General features: G+C 45.9%; 1 long non-coding RNA gene across 4 annotated transcripts; it reads right to left on the bottom strand.

Annotated features, from left to right (window-relative positions):
* Positions 1 to 775: 775 nt before the first annotated feature.
* Positions 776 to 4,991, bottom strand: LOC123063759 (uncharacterized). 4 transcript variants are annotated; one of them, XR_006430550.1, is made up of 4 exons: positions 4,495 to 4,991; positions 2,710 to 2,854; positions 2,050 to 2,589; positions 776 to 1,217 (listed from the first exon to the last, which is right to left on the bottom strand). It is a non-coding gene; the product is annotated as an uncharacterized lncRNA (long non-coding RNA). The 4 variants fall into 4 exon arrangements; XR_006430547.1 differs by having other exon boundaries at positions 2,050 to 2,139; XR_006430549.1 differs by having other exon boundaries at positions 2,710 to 4,991.
* Positions 4,992 to 16,256: the final 11,265 nt, after the last annotated feature.

The following is a 16,256-nucleotide window of genomic DNA, read 5'->3' as shown; positions in this document are numbered from 1 at the left end:
AATTCCAGATCAGAACATAAGGAAGCGTAGGAGCAACAGAAGATGAAGAGGGTGAGGCGGGCCGCATTGTATTATTATCAAGAAAGCTAGCTCTACAAAGTCGAGTGCTGATTAGATGAGGATAATTAATTCATAAGGTTTTGCCCACGCACACATGAGTCTAATAAAAAAATCCATACATCCAGAAGCAACTGGATCACGGAAACGACAGAAGCGGTCGCCAAAGAGATAAACAAAAATAAACCAAAGCTGCAGTTTAGAGGGAAAGCTCGGCAACCACCATAGGATGATGGGGAAGGGAGGTCGTGACCGTCCTAGTGGTAGTGGGCAGCGGAGTTGCTCGAGGTGAGCTCGGCGGCCGACGCACGCGTAGCGGCACGAACCTCGACGAACACCGGTTATACCGCAAATAGGGCCGAAGCAGCCACCTGAGTGGTGGCCGATGAAGGAGAGGACGCGGCGGTGGTGGGGATCCCACTACGACGACCTCGTGGACCTGTTGTGCTCGGCGGAGGTCGAGGAGGACCTGATCCGGCGACGGTGCGGACTTATCGACCTTGAGCAGATCTAGGAGGACGAGCTCGTGGTCGTGCCCAGGGCGGCTGGATCTGATGGATGAGAGGGAGGAGATGACCTCGTGGCCGAGGCCGGGGCAGTTTGTAGAAGGGATGGGGGTCACGCCGGCTAGACAGGGGGAGGAAGGAAGGATACTTTTTCTGGGGGAGGAACAGCAGTGTTCGGCTCCTCTGCAGTCACGTTATTACTGCACGGGTACTGTACCAACCCACATCAGCCATTCATTTAAATCTCACGGCTCTCATTACCTCCACTTGATTCTGTTAATAAATGGAAACAAACACCTAATTATGTGGTAGAAAATCTCGTTCGGTTGCAAGATTGGCGCCAAACAGAACCACAAAGACTCACATTGGCGCCAAACAAAACACCACCCTAATAATCGCGTTGGCAACAAACAGCGATCTATTTGCCTTCGTCCTGCTCATCTTCCCCGTTCCTCTTGTTCGTCCTTGTAAAAGAACACGGCGGAGGTACGTTCATCTGTGGTCTTTAGGTGGCGAGATCAACTCCCTTTTGCCTCCCTTCAAAAAAAAACTCCCTTTTGCCTTATCTCTCTTCTGATCGTCCCCCATGTTCAGAGTGAAACCAAGGCAAGCTGATCTGTAGGCGATGCAGATTATCTCCATTTTGTCTTCCTTCTACTAGCAACAAAAAAGAAGACAATAAATCAGAAGGTATGTGACATACACTCTGATTGTATTCATGTTCTCAAGGCACACAACTCGTAGATTGAGTTTGTGATGCTACTATTTTCTTAATAGAGGATGATAAGGACAAGATGCAAAACTTATTTTCTGTATCTTTTAGAGTATGTTAGAGTGAAAAGAAATAATTTTCATAGAGGTGATCTCTATTGTTTTGGACTAGCTCAAGATAAAATGCATGAATGTATCCAAATATTTACTATGACTGTATTAATGTTCTCAAGACAGCAAGGGAATTTTTGGACTGAGTTCGCTATGATATCACAGATTACACAAAAAGGAGAAGAGAAGGTCCAATGGAGAATATGACTACCTCTAATGACGACGCTAACAGGTACCGACAATTTTATTAAATTCTCATGTCATATCACCTTATGATTGTAGTGTAAGCATACAAAAAAATAAGTTATGTGTAATTTTTATAGGAAAAATGTGATTCCTAGTTGGATGCCTCAGATTGGTATGAAATTTAATTCCACAAAAGAGGCTTGGAACTTTTGGACATGTTATGGAGGTCATATTGGTTTTGATGTAAGGATAAATTATGAAAACAAGAGCAAACTCGATGGAGTAATCACTTCAGCAAGATATGTTTGTTCCAATGAGGGCTACAGAAGAAAAGACAAAAGGGATAATAATACAAAGCGTCCTCGTGCAGAAACAAGGACCGGCTGCAATGTTCGAATGGGAATCACTATAGACCGAGAAGCAGGAAATTATGAGGTGCATGAGTTAGTTGTTGAACACATCCATGTGTTGCAATTACCTGGGGCAAGCCACTTGATGCCATCACAGAGGAAAATTTCGGCCTTGCAAGCATTTGAAATTGAAACAGCGGATGATTCAGGAATTGTACCTAAAAAAGCCCATGAGTTAGCAAATCGACAAGTTGGTAGTCCACTGAACCTTGGCTACACATGTCGTGATCGCAAGAACCACTTGCGAACCAGGCGTCAAAGGGACTTGATGTATGGTGAAGTTGGAAGTATGCTCAAGTATTTTAGAGATAAAAAGAATGAGAATCCTGCATTTGAATATGACATGTAACTAGATTGTGATGAAAATATAGCAAATATCTTTTGGGCTGATGCAAGGATGATCATTGACTATGCTCATTTCGGTGATGTTGTTACCTTCGATACAACATTTGGGACAAACAAAGAGTAGAGACCCTTCGGTGTGTTTGTTGGCTTCAACCATTTTAGAGAAATGGTCATTTTTGGTGCTGCACTTTTATATGATGAGACATTTGAATCATTCAAATGGCTGTTCAACACGTTCCTATCAGTGCATAACAAAAAGCAACCTAGAACAATCTTTACTGATCAAGATGTAGCAATGGGTAATGCAATTCGGGCAGTATTTATCGAAGTATGGCATGGCTTGTGCACTTTTCACATAATGCAAAATGCCATCAGACACTTACCTCATAAGAAAAAAGACGAGGAAGGACCAAATGTACTTGCTGATTTCAGTGCTTGCATGTACAAGTATGAGGAAGAGGAAGCCTTTGAAGAAGCTTTCAATGCCATAAGAAGCAATGTGGAAACACAAACTTGGTTGGACAGTATCTACAAAGTAAAAGAGAAATGGGCAAGATGTTACATGAGGAATGCTTACACTATAGGCATGAGAAGCACACAATTAAGTGAGAGCTTGAACAGTGACTTGAAAGACCATCTAAAATATGCTCTTTACATCCTTCGGTTTTTCAAGCACGTAGAGAGGGTTGTGCAAGGAAAAAGAGATAACGAGGTAAATGAGGAATACGAGTCTAGGAAAAAATTACCTAGAGTCAGAATGAGGACTCCTATGGTAATACAAGCTAGCAAAGTTTACACACCATGCATATTTGAAGATTTTCAGAATGAGTATGAAAGATCCATCTCAGCATACATCAAGCCATCGGAAGAACACAATGCATATACTGTTGCAATTGCAAGTCTTGACCCAGAATTCCCATATAAAGAAGAGTGCAAAGTACTAGTTGATTATGAAGAGCAAAAAGTTTTCTGCAATTGTGGGCAATTTGAAAGAGTTGGTATATTGTGCAGTCATGCTTTGAAAGCCCTTGATGTCATGAATATTAAGTATCTTCCAGGCCACTATATTTTGAAGCGATGGACTCGAGAAGCGCGAAGCGGCACTATTGAAAACAGCCATGGAAACATTGTTTTGGAAGATCCTAGATCAGAAGATAGACAACAGTTGAAGTTTTTCATGCACGAGTTCCTTGGCATAGCTTCACAAGCAGTAACATCAGAAGAGTGTATCAAACTAGTAGATGATGCTTTGAGGATTCTTAGGAAGCAAGTTGAAGAGAAAACTCGCACTACTACATGCAGAACTGAAGATATATCTAAAGAACCAGAGGATTGTTTAAAGGATGCTTCCCTAAAGAAAAAGGAAATTCCGAAGAAAAATTCAAGAAGAAAGAAAACATGGCTTGGCAACCAGCACCCCAATAAAAAGAAGGAGACAACTATAGCAGTACCGAAAAATCAAACTCATTCTGTAAATCTCTTGCACCTATCTAACTACACTACTTATTTAATAGACTGATATAGTAACAAGTCAACTAATATTTGTTTTGATTTTTGTTTTTATGTTTGCATAGAGAGGAAAGAATGACATTCCAGTAGCACAGTATCAAGCACCTATAGAGCAAATGACTGGAACAAATGCAAATGGTTTGCAAGAATATGGGTACTATGCTCGTCTACTAACGGTATTTCCACTTATCATGTCTAACATTCCTTAAATTCGTTGGTAAACAATATGACTTTTTATTAATTAGTTATATCTCCCTTTAATTTGCAGAGTGAAGCTGGTGATCTTTGGAACTTATAAAACTATCCTGGGATATAACGATAGGTTGATGCATGTCTGTTATGTTGTCTTGCCAGATGAGATTATGCAGAAGGCATAACTGAATCAGCATACATGAGACCCAATGTGTTGAGTGCTCACTACTTCAATTGGTTTAATTTCAATTGACTCCTAGTTTCCGAAGACAGAACAATCAGTTTAGTTTCATTTAATTGCAACAATGATCTGTTGAGTACTTATCACTTTTAAATATTCCAATGACATGCTCAGCTCTCTCTTGCTATGCTTTCACGCCTGGGTCATCGAGAAATAGCAGCAGTACGGTATGAACTAATGATGAAGAAAGGAATAAATTAGTTCTAGGTAACAAGAAGTAATTGACCTTTGGTTTTGCTACTGGGGCTTGGCCAGGCAGGAGGGCGCCGAGGTCCAGCTATCGCGACCCTGCCGTCAGAGGCCTCGTGCAGCCGTAAGATAGCACGGCGGCCCAGGCATGCCCCTCGTCTGGTTGCTACCCTCATCCTCGTCCAGGTCGGCCGTGCTGCTCCGGGACATCGCCGGCGTCGTATTCCTTCTCGAGCTCGTTGGGAGGAGGCTCCAGCTTGCCGTTGTCGTCAGGCTCGTAGATCTCGTCGTTGCTCTGCTGCTTGTGTACTTCGCCGTCTCCCTGCTGCTAGCAGCGGGATACGTGTGGCGGTGAAGCTGCGCCGTCTCCAGTCAGCTCTCGCAGCAGCCCTCCGGCCATCCCTTGCAGCTGGCTCGGCCGGGGTGGAGCAGTCTTGTGGATTTGGGGAAACGGTGGCCAAGCTTCACTAGAGGAAGAAACAGTGGCCGAGCTTCACTAGAGGAAAGGGATAAGACAGTATAGTTTTTTATTTATGAGACCAGCAGTTCCTCGTTGCAGAGCCATATATAGGATTAAAATAGACGGCTGATCCTAGCAGCTACAACACGCGTGCAGTATTAACTATACTATACTGCAGAGGAGCCGAACTCGGAACAGCAATGCAGGATAGGGTCACGGCCTCTCGGTGATTAGATGAATATATATATATATGGTTGGTAAATTATTTTTATATCAACTCTCATACTATATTAGTTTAGTTTAAAGATTCTTGGCCGCATTAGAGCATTTACATTTACATATGATAAATATGACTCGTTAAACGTCCGCGGACATGCCTGGACAATTCGCCGACAGTAATCAGGCACTCTTAAATAGTATTGTTCATGCTGGTGTATCTCATATCCGTTCCTCTATATCCATACTAAACCATGCAACTTCGATTAAACTACGTAATCAGCAAACGGACATAGGCAAGCACAATACTTTCACAACAAGATCACGATTGGATGTTCAGAGGACCACCAAAATTCACATAAACGACGGATAACTTGAAACTACATCTAAAACTTGAAATTGAACTAAAGAAAAGCGGATCTTCACCACTTACAGGCCGTCCCCTTCCCCTTTCGATCACCGGCGCAGCTGTAGCTCACTCTGTGCGTTCGGTTTATTCGGTTTGCATAGTTCGGTTTATACGGTTTTCCGGTTTGTACGGTATTGATACTTCGGTTTATACGGTATGGAATTAAAATACGGTTCGGTTTTGGTATATACCAAATTATTTTGGTATGGTTTCGGTATATACCATAATAACCAAAGTTGACGCGAATTTGAAAATGACATACTATATTTAACAAATTTATAATTCAAAACACATACTCTTTTAATAAAAATGACATATAACTTTATATAAGTATATATGCATGCCTCAATTCATGCCTTGAAAGGTTATGGACGTGATTAGCATTTTTGCAAGAGAGAAAAAATATACTACATTACAGGAAAAAAAGTGATGTTCTTTGCAGGAAAGTTTACTCCTATACAAGAAAAATGACTACTTGTATCATTGTTTGCCTCAAGAAATATAAATATATTTTTATTTCGGTTTTTCGGTAGATACCATAAAAACCGAAATTCAAAACGGTATCAAAAGTTCATACCACATCGAAACCAGAAACCATAAAAACAATAAATTCGGTTCGGTTCGGTTTATTTTCGGTATGGTTTTTCGGTTCGGTTTGAAAATGCACAGAGTGAGCTGTAGCCGTCCGCGGATGGTGGAGGATCGTCCAAGTCGGAGGAGGATGGCGCAGCTGTAGGCCCTTGAGGCATCACACGACCCGGTCCTACTGGTGCTTGAGCTTCGCCACCCGAGCTGCCTCCGCTTCACGTCGTCCTTTGTCTCGCGCTCGGACCGCTCGATAACTAGCCGGAGAGCCTTCGCGTTCTTCTGGCGGAGCCGCCGAGCATCCATCTCCGCTGTCGTAAGTGACCGGTGGTAGACCCACGCGAGGAGCCGCTCGTCCTCATCGGGCCACAGAGCTCCCCGATGCATCTGTCTTCCTTGCCCGTTGCCTCTCGCGATGGGCGGCGCACGCCTTCGACTCCAGGATGCGCGTCCGGGCCGGCGGGGCGGGCACAAGCACCCACCGTTGCCCGTGTGGGGGAGCAGCAGTCGATGGGGGCAGGAGATGGCGTGGGGGAGGCACGGACGGAGCATCCCACCCGAGCCAAGCGCGGGCCGGGAGTAGCCAGCGCCGGCGTCCTTGCCGCGCTGACGGGGGAGAGGCGAACCCTCCTCTTCCCTCCATGTCACGTCGCCCCGGTTCCATGGATGTGGAACACCGGTTGTTTGCAAATCATATTTCACTTTGAGTTGTAGTTCTTTAAGGTTCTTCATGGTGAACACACCTCCTCCCTCCGTGTCACATCGCCCGGTTCCATGGATGTGGAACATCGGTTCTTTGCAAATCGTATTTCAATTCGAAGTGTAGTTTTTGAAGGTTCTTCGTGTAGAACCCAACTCCTTCCTCTGTGTGACGTCGCCCGGTTCCGTTGATGTGGAACACCGGTTCTTTGTGAATCGTATTCCAGTTTGAATTGTATTTTTGAAGTTTCTTCACGGCAAACACACCACCTTCATCTGTGTCACGTCCCCTGGTTTCGTAGATCCGGAACGCCGGTTCTTTGCAAATCGTATTTCAGTTCGAAGTGTAGTTTTTGAAGGTTCTTCATGGCGAACACACCTCCTCCCTCCGTGTCACGTCGCCTGGTTCCATGGATGTGGAACATCGGTTCTTTGCAAACCATATTTCAGTTTGAGTCATAGTTTTTGAAGATTCTTCATGGCGAACACACCTCTTCCCTCTGTGTCACGTTGCCCGGTTCCATGGATGTCGAACATCGGTTCTTTGCAAACCATATTTCAGTTTGAGTCATAGTTTTTGAAGGTTCTTCATGGCGAACACACCTTCTCCCTCCGTGTCACGTCGCCCGGTTCCAAGGATGTGGAACGCCGATTCTTTGCAAATTGTATTTCAGTTCGAAGTGTAGTTTTTGAAGGTTCTTCATGTAGAATCCAACTCCTTCCTCCGTGTGACGTCGCCCGGTTCCGCAAAGAAAGATTCCTCGTGGTGGGTTGGCGTGGTGCCGACAATATAAAATGGAGGTTCTTGATGTAATGTAAGCGTTTTGCGGTGATCATTTTTCATCTAAACTAATATTTTTATCATCCTCGTGGTGCGAAAAATGTGGTACGCGTGAAACCCACAAAGGGAGGGCCCCCCTTGTGCGGACATGTAAGGTTCATCCTACAGAGAAAGTTCTCGAACACAAAAAAAGGGTTCTCGGGGTGGGTGGGTGTGGTTTCGATATTGTAAATCGAAGGTTCTTCACGTAATGTAAGTGTTTGTAGTGATCATTTTTCATCTAACCCAACGTGCATGCTCCCATCCTTTCTCATCATCCTCGTAGGGCAAAAATCTGGTGCGCGTGAAACACACGAAAGGGAGGGTGGGCAGGCAATTGACGAAATAGGGTTTCCCCCCCCCCCCTTTGTATTACAAAGCAAACCATCACCGATACAACTAGATAGGTGTTGGGGCGGAAGCAGCACATGCACGCACAAAAGAAAAAAAAAGAGAAAAAGAAAAGAAACAAATGCCGACACCGGCGGATCAACAAAAATGAAGAAGCTTCGCGACCGCTGCGCCCACCGGGGATCCTCCACCAAGCTCCTATACTCCGAAGTGCTGGTACCAATCAACACCTCCAAGAAGGGACGCGACAATGACGACGCTGCTGCCAAGAGTTTCCCTGGTACGCGACGAGGAGAGAGGAAGGGTACCCCCCGATGCCCTCCAGGAAGCTCCGGCGATACCCTCAGGCACCACCGCATCGGTGTCAGCTCGCCGACAGGGATCTATCCCGATCCCAACCTTCACCTCGGGCGCTCCGAAGCACGCCACCAAACAAATCACCACTCTGCGCCAAAACGGTCTTGAAGCTTCCGCGTCGTCTCACCACGGCGCCGCGAAAGGGGCCTGCTCAACGAAGAAGAGGAGCTGGGACTAGGGACAACAGCATCGTCAGTGCACGGGAGGGCCCAACGTCCACCGTCAACGACGGTAACCGATCGGACGCAACAATAGTAGCATACCAGGCCCGTGAGCCCATAGGCCCGACCGGGACCTCAAGCCCGTAAAGCTCCCGCCGTCGCGCTGCAGAAGGCACACCGCCGGCAGCTGAACTAAGCGAAGATGACCGGGTTATGTAACTATTCACCATAACCCCCCCCCCCCCCCCCCCCCCCCCCCCCCCGCGTGCGGTTGTGTTGATTAACCTATTCAAAAGAGAACATAATCTTTTTATCATATTAATCTAAAAATGTGGTGTATAAGGTTGATTACGGAGTGGTCACTAATCGTTTGCATGTCGTAGCGCGCCTAGAACGTAAAGAAGGGTGGGGATGGAGGAAGTTGCTGTTGTAATGCCTGGCTATGACAGGTAGCTTTGGCTTTAAGGGCATTTCTAGCCGATTCCTAAATCGCGTTACTGAAGTGAAAAACAGTATACTCCTCTAAACCGGATCTAGTTGATCGCCTAAAACCCATAGAGAAGTAAGAAAAATTACTCCAAGCGGCCGCCAAGGAGTAAATTAACTCGTCCCCTTGGTGCTGCTCACTCCACCGCCCCCATGTCGCCTTATCTACTCCCCTGTCGCCCATACACGCTACACGAGACCCATCCACAGTCGACATTGCCGACCATGGCGGCCATGGCGCCGAAGAAGGCGACGGCGGGAACAACGACTGCAATATAGGTATCGGTGGGCGCGTGGCAGTGGGGTCGGCGGGAGCATGTACGGTGCCTAGACGACGACACATACACGTACCCTTGATCGGGGGTCTGTCCAGAGCTAAGTGGAGATCGTTGAATAATCCGATTGCTGAATTACTAAGGTTTAGCTTGACTGACATTTAATTTTTTTATGAAAACGACACCGAGTTTCAGTTTGTATGTTTCAGTAGTATACTTTGAATCCATTTTGTGTTTGTTTGCATCGGATTAGTTTTTAAGCTTAAAATTTGTGGAGTAATTTTACTTCACTGAAACAAACTCGGCGGTTTTTTAGGGGTCGGCTAGGTTGGATCAAAAAAATAAACACAAACGATGTTAACATAAACGTATTAAAAAACAACAGCAGAAAAAGCAGGGGTGCAAGTTCGTGGTCCTACGTGAAGTAAATGGATTGTTAACTAGTATGCTAGTGTACTCACGTGAGATCATGATCTCTAGGGCTCACGGATGCTCCTGTGGCGGCATGTAATCGTCTGTCATACACCCAGTTCGACATCACTATAAAAATACCAACGTCAGGCATTGAAATCATTCAACATCCATTGGGCCAAACGCCTCAACCCATCACCCTCCTCCTGTCGTCCGAAGTTCTGCAGTTAGCAGCCATGTCCATCGGTAGCTGCCTCGTCTCGGTTCGCGAGCAGCAGGAGAGCCCTTCTCCCCTACGCGGGGAACCCGCTGGACTACGAGCAAGCTGTATTTTGCAGCCGCGGCGCGAAGGCAGCCCGCCTGACCTTATGGACAGACACCAACCCGGCCCAGAGATACCTTTCTTGCTCACGAGTGACGGTGAGTGCGCAGTTCGTCTTTTTCGTGTCACAGGGCTTGGTCAATGGACGACGACATGTGTGAAAAGCTGAGCTTTGTTGTGGATGCAGGTTTGCCGCCGTCCTCACTGGCACTTCCGGAAAATATGCATATATGTTTTTATATTAGAATAACATAGATGGTGGTTTTGGCTTGGGCGAGTGCGTGAACTGCTCCAAATGCAGACAAATATGGCGCTACCTACACAGTCGTCTCTGCTGTCCAACGGGGTCTAGCAAGAAACCGGCCAGGCAAGCACCAACGGATCTGCCACTCTACTCCGGGCAGCCTTGGTGCAAGATGAGACCCACAAGCACCACCGCTTCCTCCACTGGTCCTCCTCCTATCGAGATTCTGGTCGCACCAAGTCAGCCATAGATCTGATATCCATGGCATCCTCCCTTTGAACTCCATGTTCCTCCTTCCATCATCCACCCCTTGTCGGCACGGCATTGGAGGAGAGGAAACGGAATGGCGGCGTCGCCATCGCCAGAGAGGGTCACGGTGTCTCCTCCTCTAGCAACTTCGATCACGGCCAGAGAGGAGAGGAGGAGACGGATCTTGTTGGAAATATGAGCAAATTACTACGAGATTCAATCTGAATAAACAGAAGATAAATCATGACCACAGCAGCAGAGATTGAACTAATCATGCGAACTAGCATAGCAGATGAACATATCACATCTAGGGCACATACTAGAAGCATGAGTTCTATCACGACCTCGAACAGGAAGGATAGAATCACATACGGTGCAGCGGGTGCAGCACCGCCGGCGTTGACGTTGTCGCCCATGTCGTCGAGGATGAGGTTGCTGAGGTTGGGGAAGAAGTCGTCGCTGCCAGCAGTCGCGCGAGTGCGCTCCCCAAAAACCTGATCGCCCCTCTCCCGTACAGGATCACGAGAGGCGGGGTTCCGGAGGCCTGCTGTCCCTTCTCGCGGTGCACGCCGGAAGGAGGGATGGAACGGTGGTGAGAAACCATACGAAGCGGCAGCGGCTAGGGTAGATGTCTGCCTGACTATATAGTGCGGGCCGGGTAGGTCGTGGGAGTAAACCCCACGTCCGAGTCGTCACGATCCAAAAGAATCGGAAACGGTTCAGTAATTAACGTGTCCGTTAATTATTAATTAATGACTCATTAATTTTCCCATGCAGCAAAAATATAGATAGCTCTGTCCTCGGCTCGGCTCAATCCCGCAACCCGCGGCGCGGCGCGGCGCGGCGCGGCGCGTCGTGACGAGGCATGGCGTGGCGAGGAGGAGGAGCGCGCGTGTAGGTCTCCTCTTCTCATGCTCATACAAGTGGTAGAAGAGCTCACCTTATAAAGAGGTGCAACTCTCTCTCAACTTCCGGGGTGGGACTAAACTTTAGCCTCACTCACTCCACTCACATGTGTGCATGAATGGGCCAAGAGAATTTCAGAATTTTAGTTGGGCTTTGGGCCAAAGGCCTACTAGCAAAATTCCAACAATCCCCCACAAAGTCTCATTGGCACATCTCATAAGTTAGTTTCAAAACATTGTTTTATATATCGGTGCTTAGTGGAGACTGTGAAGTTGAACTTCCACTTAGAAATTTATGCTACACTAGATCACAACTTGAATAGTGGACTATGCCTTGAACTACAAGTTTTCTGTGAAACTAGTTTCACACAAATTCTTGATCGATACTGGGCTGCCGCAAGGCTTCCCCGCGGGTGGAGCGTGTACGTCATACTCCAGGGCCTTTCATGAATTTATTAGAGAAGACCCAATTCTCACAGACTGCGACGTTAACAGTCAAATTCATATAGGTGTGTTCCTCAGAAGATGTTCTACAGGACAACATCTCTGCTTACCCGAATAAGCCACTTGGAATATATTAAGATAAGTATCAACCTGTCATGCAGATCAGGAGAGTATTGCATCTTCATGGAGTGGGATAATTAATACAGGGATACTCTCCTCCCAGCTGACCAACAGCTTGTCTCCCACTTCTACTTCACGGGATCTTCGATCACATAGAGTGGGTTACCACTATGGACAACTCATGCGGTGGGTCTCAAACCCATCTCCATCGATGCATTATCTATCACATTACGTGATAGACCCTTTGTGAAGGGATCTGCCAAGTTTTTCGATGTTTGGATATAATCCAACGTAATAACTCTGGAGTTCCTCAATTTTCTGACAGATTTTAGTCTCCTCTTCACATGCCTTGAGGACTTCATATTGTGCTTAGAACTTTTTATCTTGACGATCACAGTTTGATTATCACAGTTCATCAGGATAGGGGGTATTGGTTTTTCAACCATAGGTAAGTCCATCAAGAGTTCACGAAGCCACTCTGCTTCAACAGTGGCAGTGTCTAATGCTGTGAGTTCTGCTTCCATAGTTGACCTCGTTAAGATGGTCTGCTTGCAAGACTTCCAGGAAACAGCGCCACCACCAAGTGTAAAAATATAACCACTTGTGGCCTTAATCTCATCAGCATCAGATATCTAGTTTGAGTCACTATAACCCTCCAGTACCCTTGGATACCCGGTGTAGTGAATCCCATAGCTCGTGGTGCCTTTCAAATAGCGCATAACTCTCTCAAGCGCATGCCAATGATCATCTCCCGGTTTTGACACAAACCGACTCAGCTTGCTCACAGCAAAAGAGATGTCAGGCCTCGTGGCACTCGCCAAATACATAAGCGAGCCAATAATCTGAGAATACCTCAGTTGATCTCTAGCAATCCGTCGATTCTTTCGAAGAAACACACTAGCATCATATGGAGTTGGAGAAGGCGTGCAGTCGCTATACCCAAAACGACTCAAGACCTTTTCCACATAATGAGACTGAAGCAGTGTGATCCCACCATTCTCATCTCTCAATAGCTTGATGTTTAAGATAACATCAGCTACTCCTAGATCCTTCATCTCAAAACAGCGAGATAAGAAATCCTTAACCTCCTTGATTAAATCAAGTTTGGTTCCAAAGATCAATATGTCGTTGACATACAGACAAAGAATAACTCCTTCGCCCCCACCATAGAGATAGTACATGCACTTGTCACCATCGTTTACTATAAAGCCGGCAGCAGTTAATGTTCTTTCGAACTTCTCATGCCACTCCTTAGGAGCTTGTTTAAGGCCATATAAAGACTTTAATAACTTGCACACCTTTCCTTCCTGACCAGGTACTACAAAACCATCTGGCTGATCCATGTAAATTTCCTCCTTCAACTCTCCATTGAGGAAAGCCGTCTTAACGTCCATTTGATGAACGAGAAGACCATGTGAGGCAGCCAGTGATAGTAGCACCCGAATTGTGGTCAGTCTAGCCACGGGTGAGTAAGTATCAAAGAAGTCTTCACCTTCTTTCTGGGTATAACCCTTGGCCACAAGCCGTGCCTTGTACTTTTCAATCGTACCATCAGGTCTAAGCTTCTTCTTGAACACCCACTTACATCCTACAGGTTTGCACCCATAAGGACGGTCAGTGATCTCCCAGGTACCGTTAGCTAAGATGGAATCCATCTCGCTACGTACAGCTTCCTTCCAGTAGTCAGCATCAGGAGATGCATAGGCTTCTGAAATAGTCCTGGGTGTGTCATCCACGAGGTACACAATGAAACCATCACCAAAAGACTTTGCAGTCCTCTGTCTCTTACTCCTCACAGGAGTTCCATTGTTACCCTCAACAGGATTCTCAACGTGTTCCATCGCAATGGTGGGTTCAGGAATTATAGTGAATTCCTCACTAGATGGAGTAGGTATCTCCTGATTTGATGAACTCGACATATCCTTCATAGGAAATATGTCCTCAAAGAAAGTTGCATCATTTGATTCCATAATCGTACCAACATGCATGTCGGATACCTCAGATTTTATTATCAAAAATCTATAGCCGATGCGATGAAAAGCATAGCCCAGAAGAACACAATCCACGGTTTTTGGTCCAAGCTTGCGCTTCTTGGGAATTGGTATATTGACTTTCGCCAAACAACCCCAAGTACATAGGTAAGAGAGTTTCAACCTTTTCCTTTCCCATTCCTCAAATGGAGTCATGGTCTTATGATTTGTGGGAACTTAGTTTAGGACATGACACGCAGTCATTAGCGCCTCCCCCACCATTCCTTGGATAGACCCGAAGTGTCTAACATGGTGTTAACCATATCAGTTAGAGTTCGGTCCTTTCTTTCGGCTACCCCATTTGACTGGGGTGAGTAGGGAGGTGTCCTCTCATGGATTATACCATGTTCCACACAAAACAGATCAAATTCATTGGAAAAATACTCTCCACCACGATCGGACCTAAGCCGTTTAATTTTTCGATCAAGTTGGTTCTCTGCCTCAGCTTTATAGTTTTTAAAGACAGTCAAAGCCTCATCTTTTGATTTCAGAAGATACACATAACAATTTCTAGTGGAGTCATCAATCAACGTCATGAAGTATCTCTTTCCACCTTTTGTCAACACGCCATTCATCTCACAAAGATCAGAATGTATAAGCTCTAGTGGCGCCAAGTCTCTTGCCTCTGCAGTCTTATGGGACTTGCGAGGTTGCTTAGCTTGCACACATACTTGGCACTTGGAGCCTTTGACAGTAGAGATTTTCGGAATTAAATTCATATTGGCTAACCGCGTCATGCAACCAAAGTTAATATGACAGAGTCGTGAATGCCAAATATCGGACTCATTATTATGGCAAACATTATTAATAACTTTAGTGCAAATATCTGACAAAGATAGGCGGAACAAGCCTCCGCACTCATAGCCTTTTCCAATAAATTGTCCACACTTAGAAATTACAACTTTATTGGATTCGAAAACCAACTTAAAACCATCTCGGCATAAACGGGAACCGCTAACGAGATTTTTATTGATGGACGGCACATGATGAACGTTCTTCAGACGCACAGTCTTCCCCGAAGTAAACTTTAGATCGACCGTACCAACACCTTGAACGATGGCATGTGACCCGTTCCCCATCAGCACGGGTGAAGTCCCTGTTGCCTGGTAAGAAGAAAACATGGAGGCGTCAGCACAAACATGTACATTGGCACCGGTGTCAATTAACCAATCAGGGGATTGAAATACTGAAAGGATGGTAGGAAAAATACCATACCCTGATTCCTTCATATCAGTATCACCGATGACAACATTAGCGGACTTGCCGCTCTTCTCATGTTCGCGCTCCTCAAAGCGGTTAGGACACTTCAGAGCCCAGTGATTAGGATCACCGCAGACATGGCAAAGTCCCTTCCCCTTCTTATGAGAATTCTTCTTGAAGTTGGTAGAATGTGATGGCTTGTTCTTTGTATCAAACTTGCCTTTGCCCTGAGTTTTGTTCTTATTGTTTTTGAACTTGTTGGGCTGGGAGTTCTTCTTCTGTACCATGTGGGCACTAGAACCTCCCTCAGCAACTCGAGCACGTGTGTCCTTTGCTCTCGCCTTCTCTTCAACATCAAGAGTACCAATGAGATCCGCAACGGAAAACTCCTGTCTCTTGTGTTTCAGGGAAGTAGGAAAATTGTTCCACGAAGGTGGAAGCTTGGCAATGATGCCTCTAGCAACAAATTTGTCCGGCAACACACACTTGAAGTACTCAAGTTCTTTTGCGAGCGACTATATCTCATGAGCCTGCTGTACAACAAAGCGCTCATCAGTCATCTTGTAGTCATAGAATTGCTCCATGACGTACAACTCGCTGCCGGTGTCCAAGGCACCAAACTTGGCCTCGAGCGCAGCCCACATGTCCTTGCCGTTGTCAAACGACATATACGAATCCACAATGGAGTCATCAAGAACACTCAGAAGAGCGCCTTTAAAGAGGGTATCGATTTTCTCAAAAGCTTCCAACTGTGCTGGATTAAGATCGCCCTCATGCTTGCCCTTGGTGGCATCATAGCAGCCCATGGTCTGAAACCAGTAGACTGCTCTTGTGCGCCACCTCTTATATTGCGCCCCCTTAAAGGCAGGCGGCTTCAGATGCGCAGCAAAACCACTCGGAGTAAATTGCCTATAATCAGGTTTTTGGATTGTTGGAAATATGAGCAAATTACTACGAGATTTAATCTGAATAAACAGAAGATAAATCATGACCACAGCAGCAGAGATTAAACTAATCATGCGAACTAGCATAGCAGATGAACATATCACATCTAG

Source organism: Triticum aestivum, chromosome 3A (genome assembly GCF_018294505.1).
Source record: "Triticum aestivum cultivar Chinese Spring chromosome 3A, IWGSC CS RefSeq v2.1, whole genome shotgun sequence".
NCBI lineage: Eukaryota > Viridiplantae > Streptophyta > Magnoliopsida > Poales > Poaceae > Triticum > Triticum aestivum.
The sequence above is the reverse complement of the archived record's forward strand: the minus strand, read 5'-3'. Positions and strand labels throughout refer to the sequence as shown.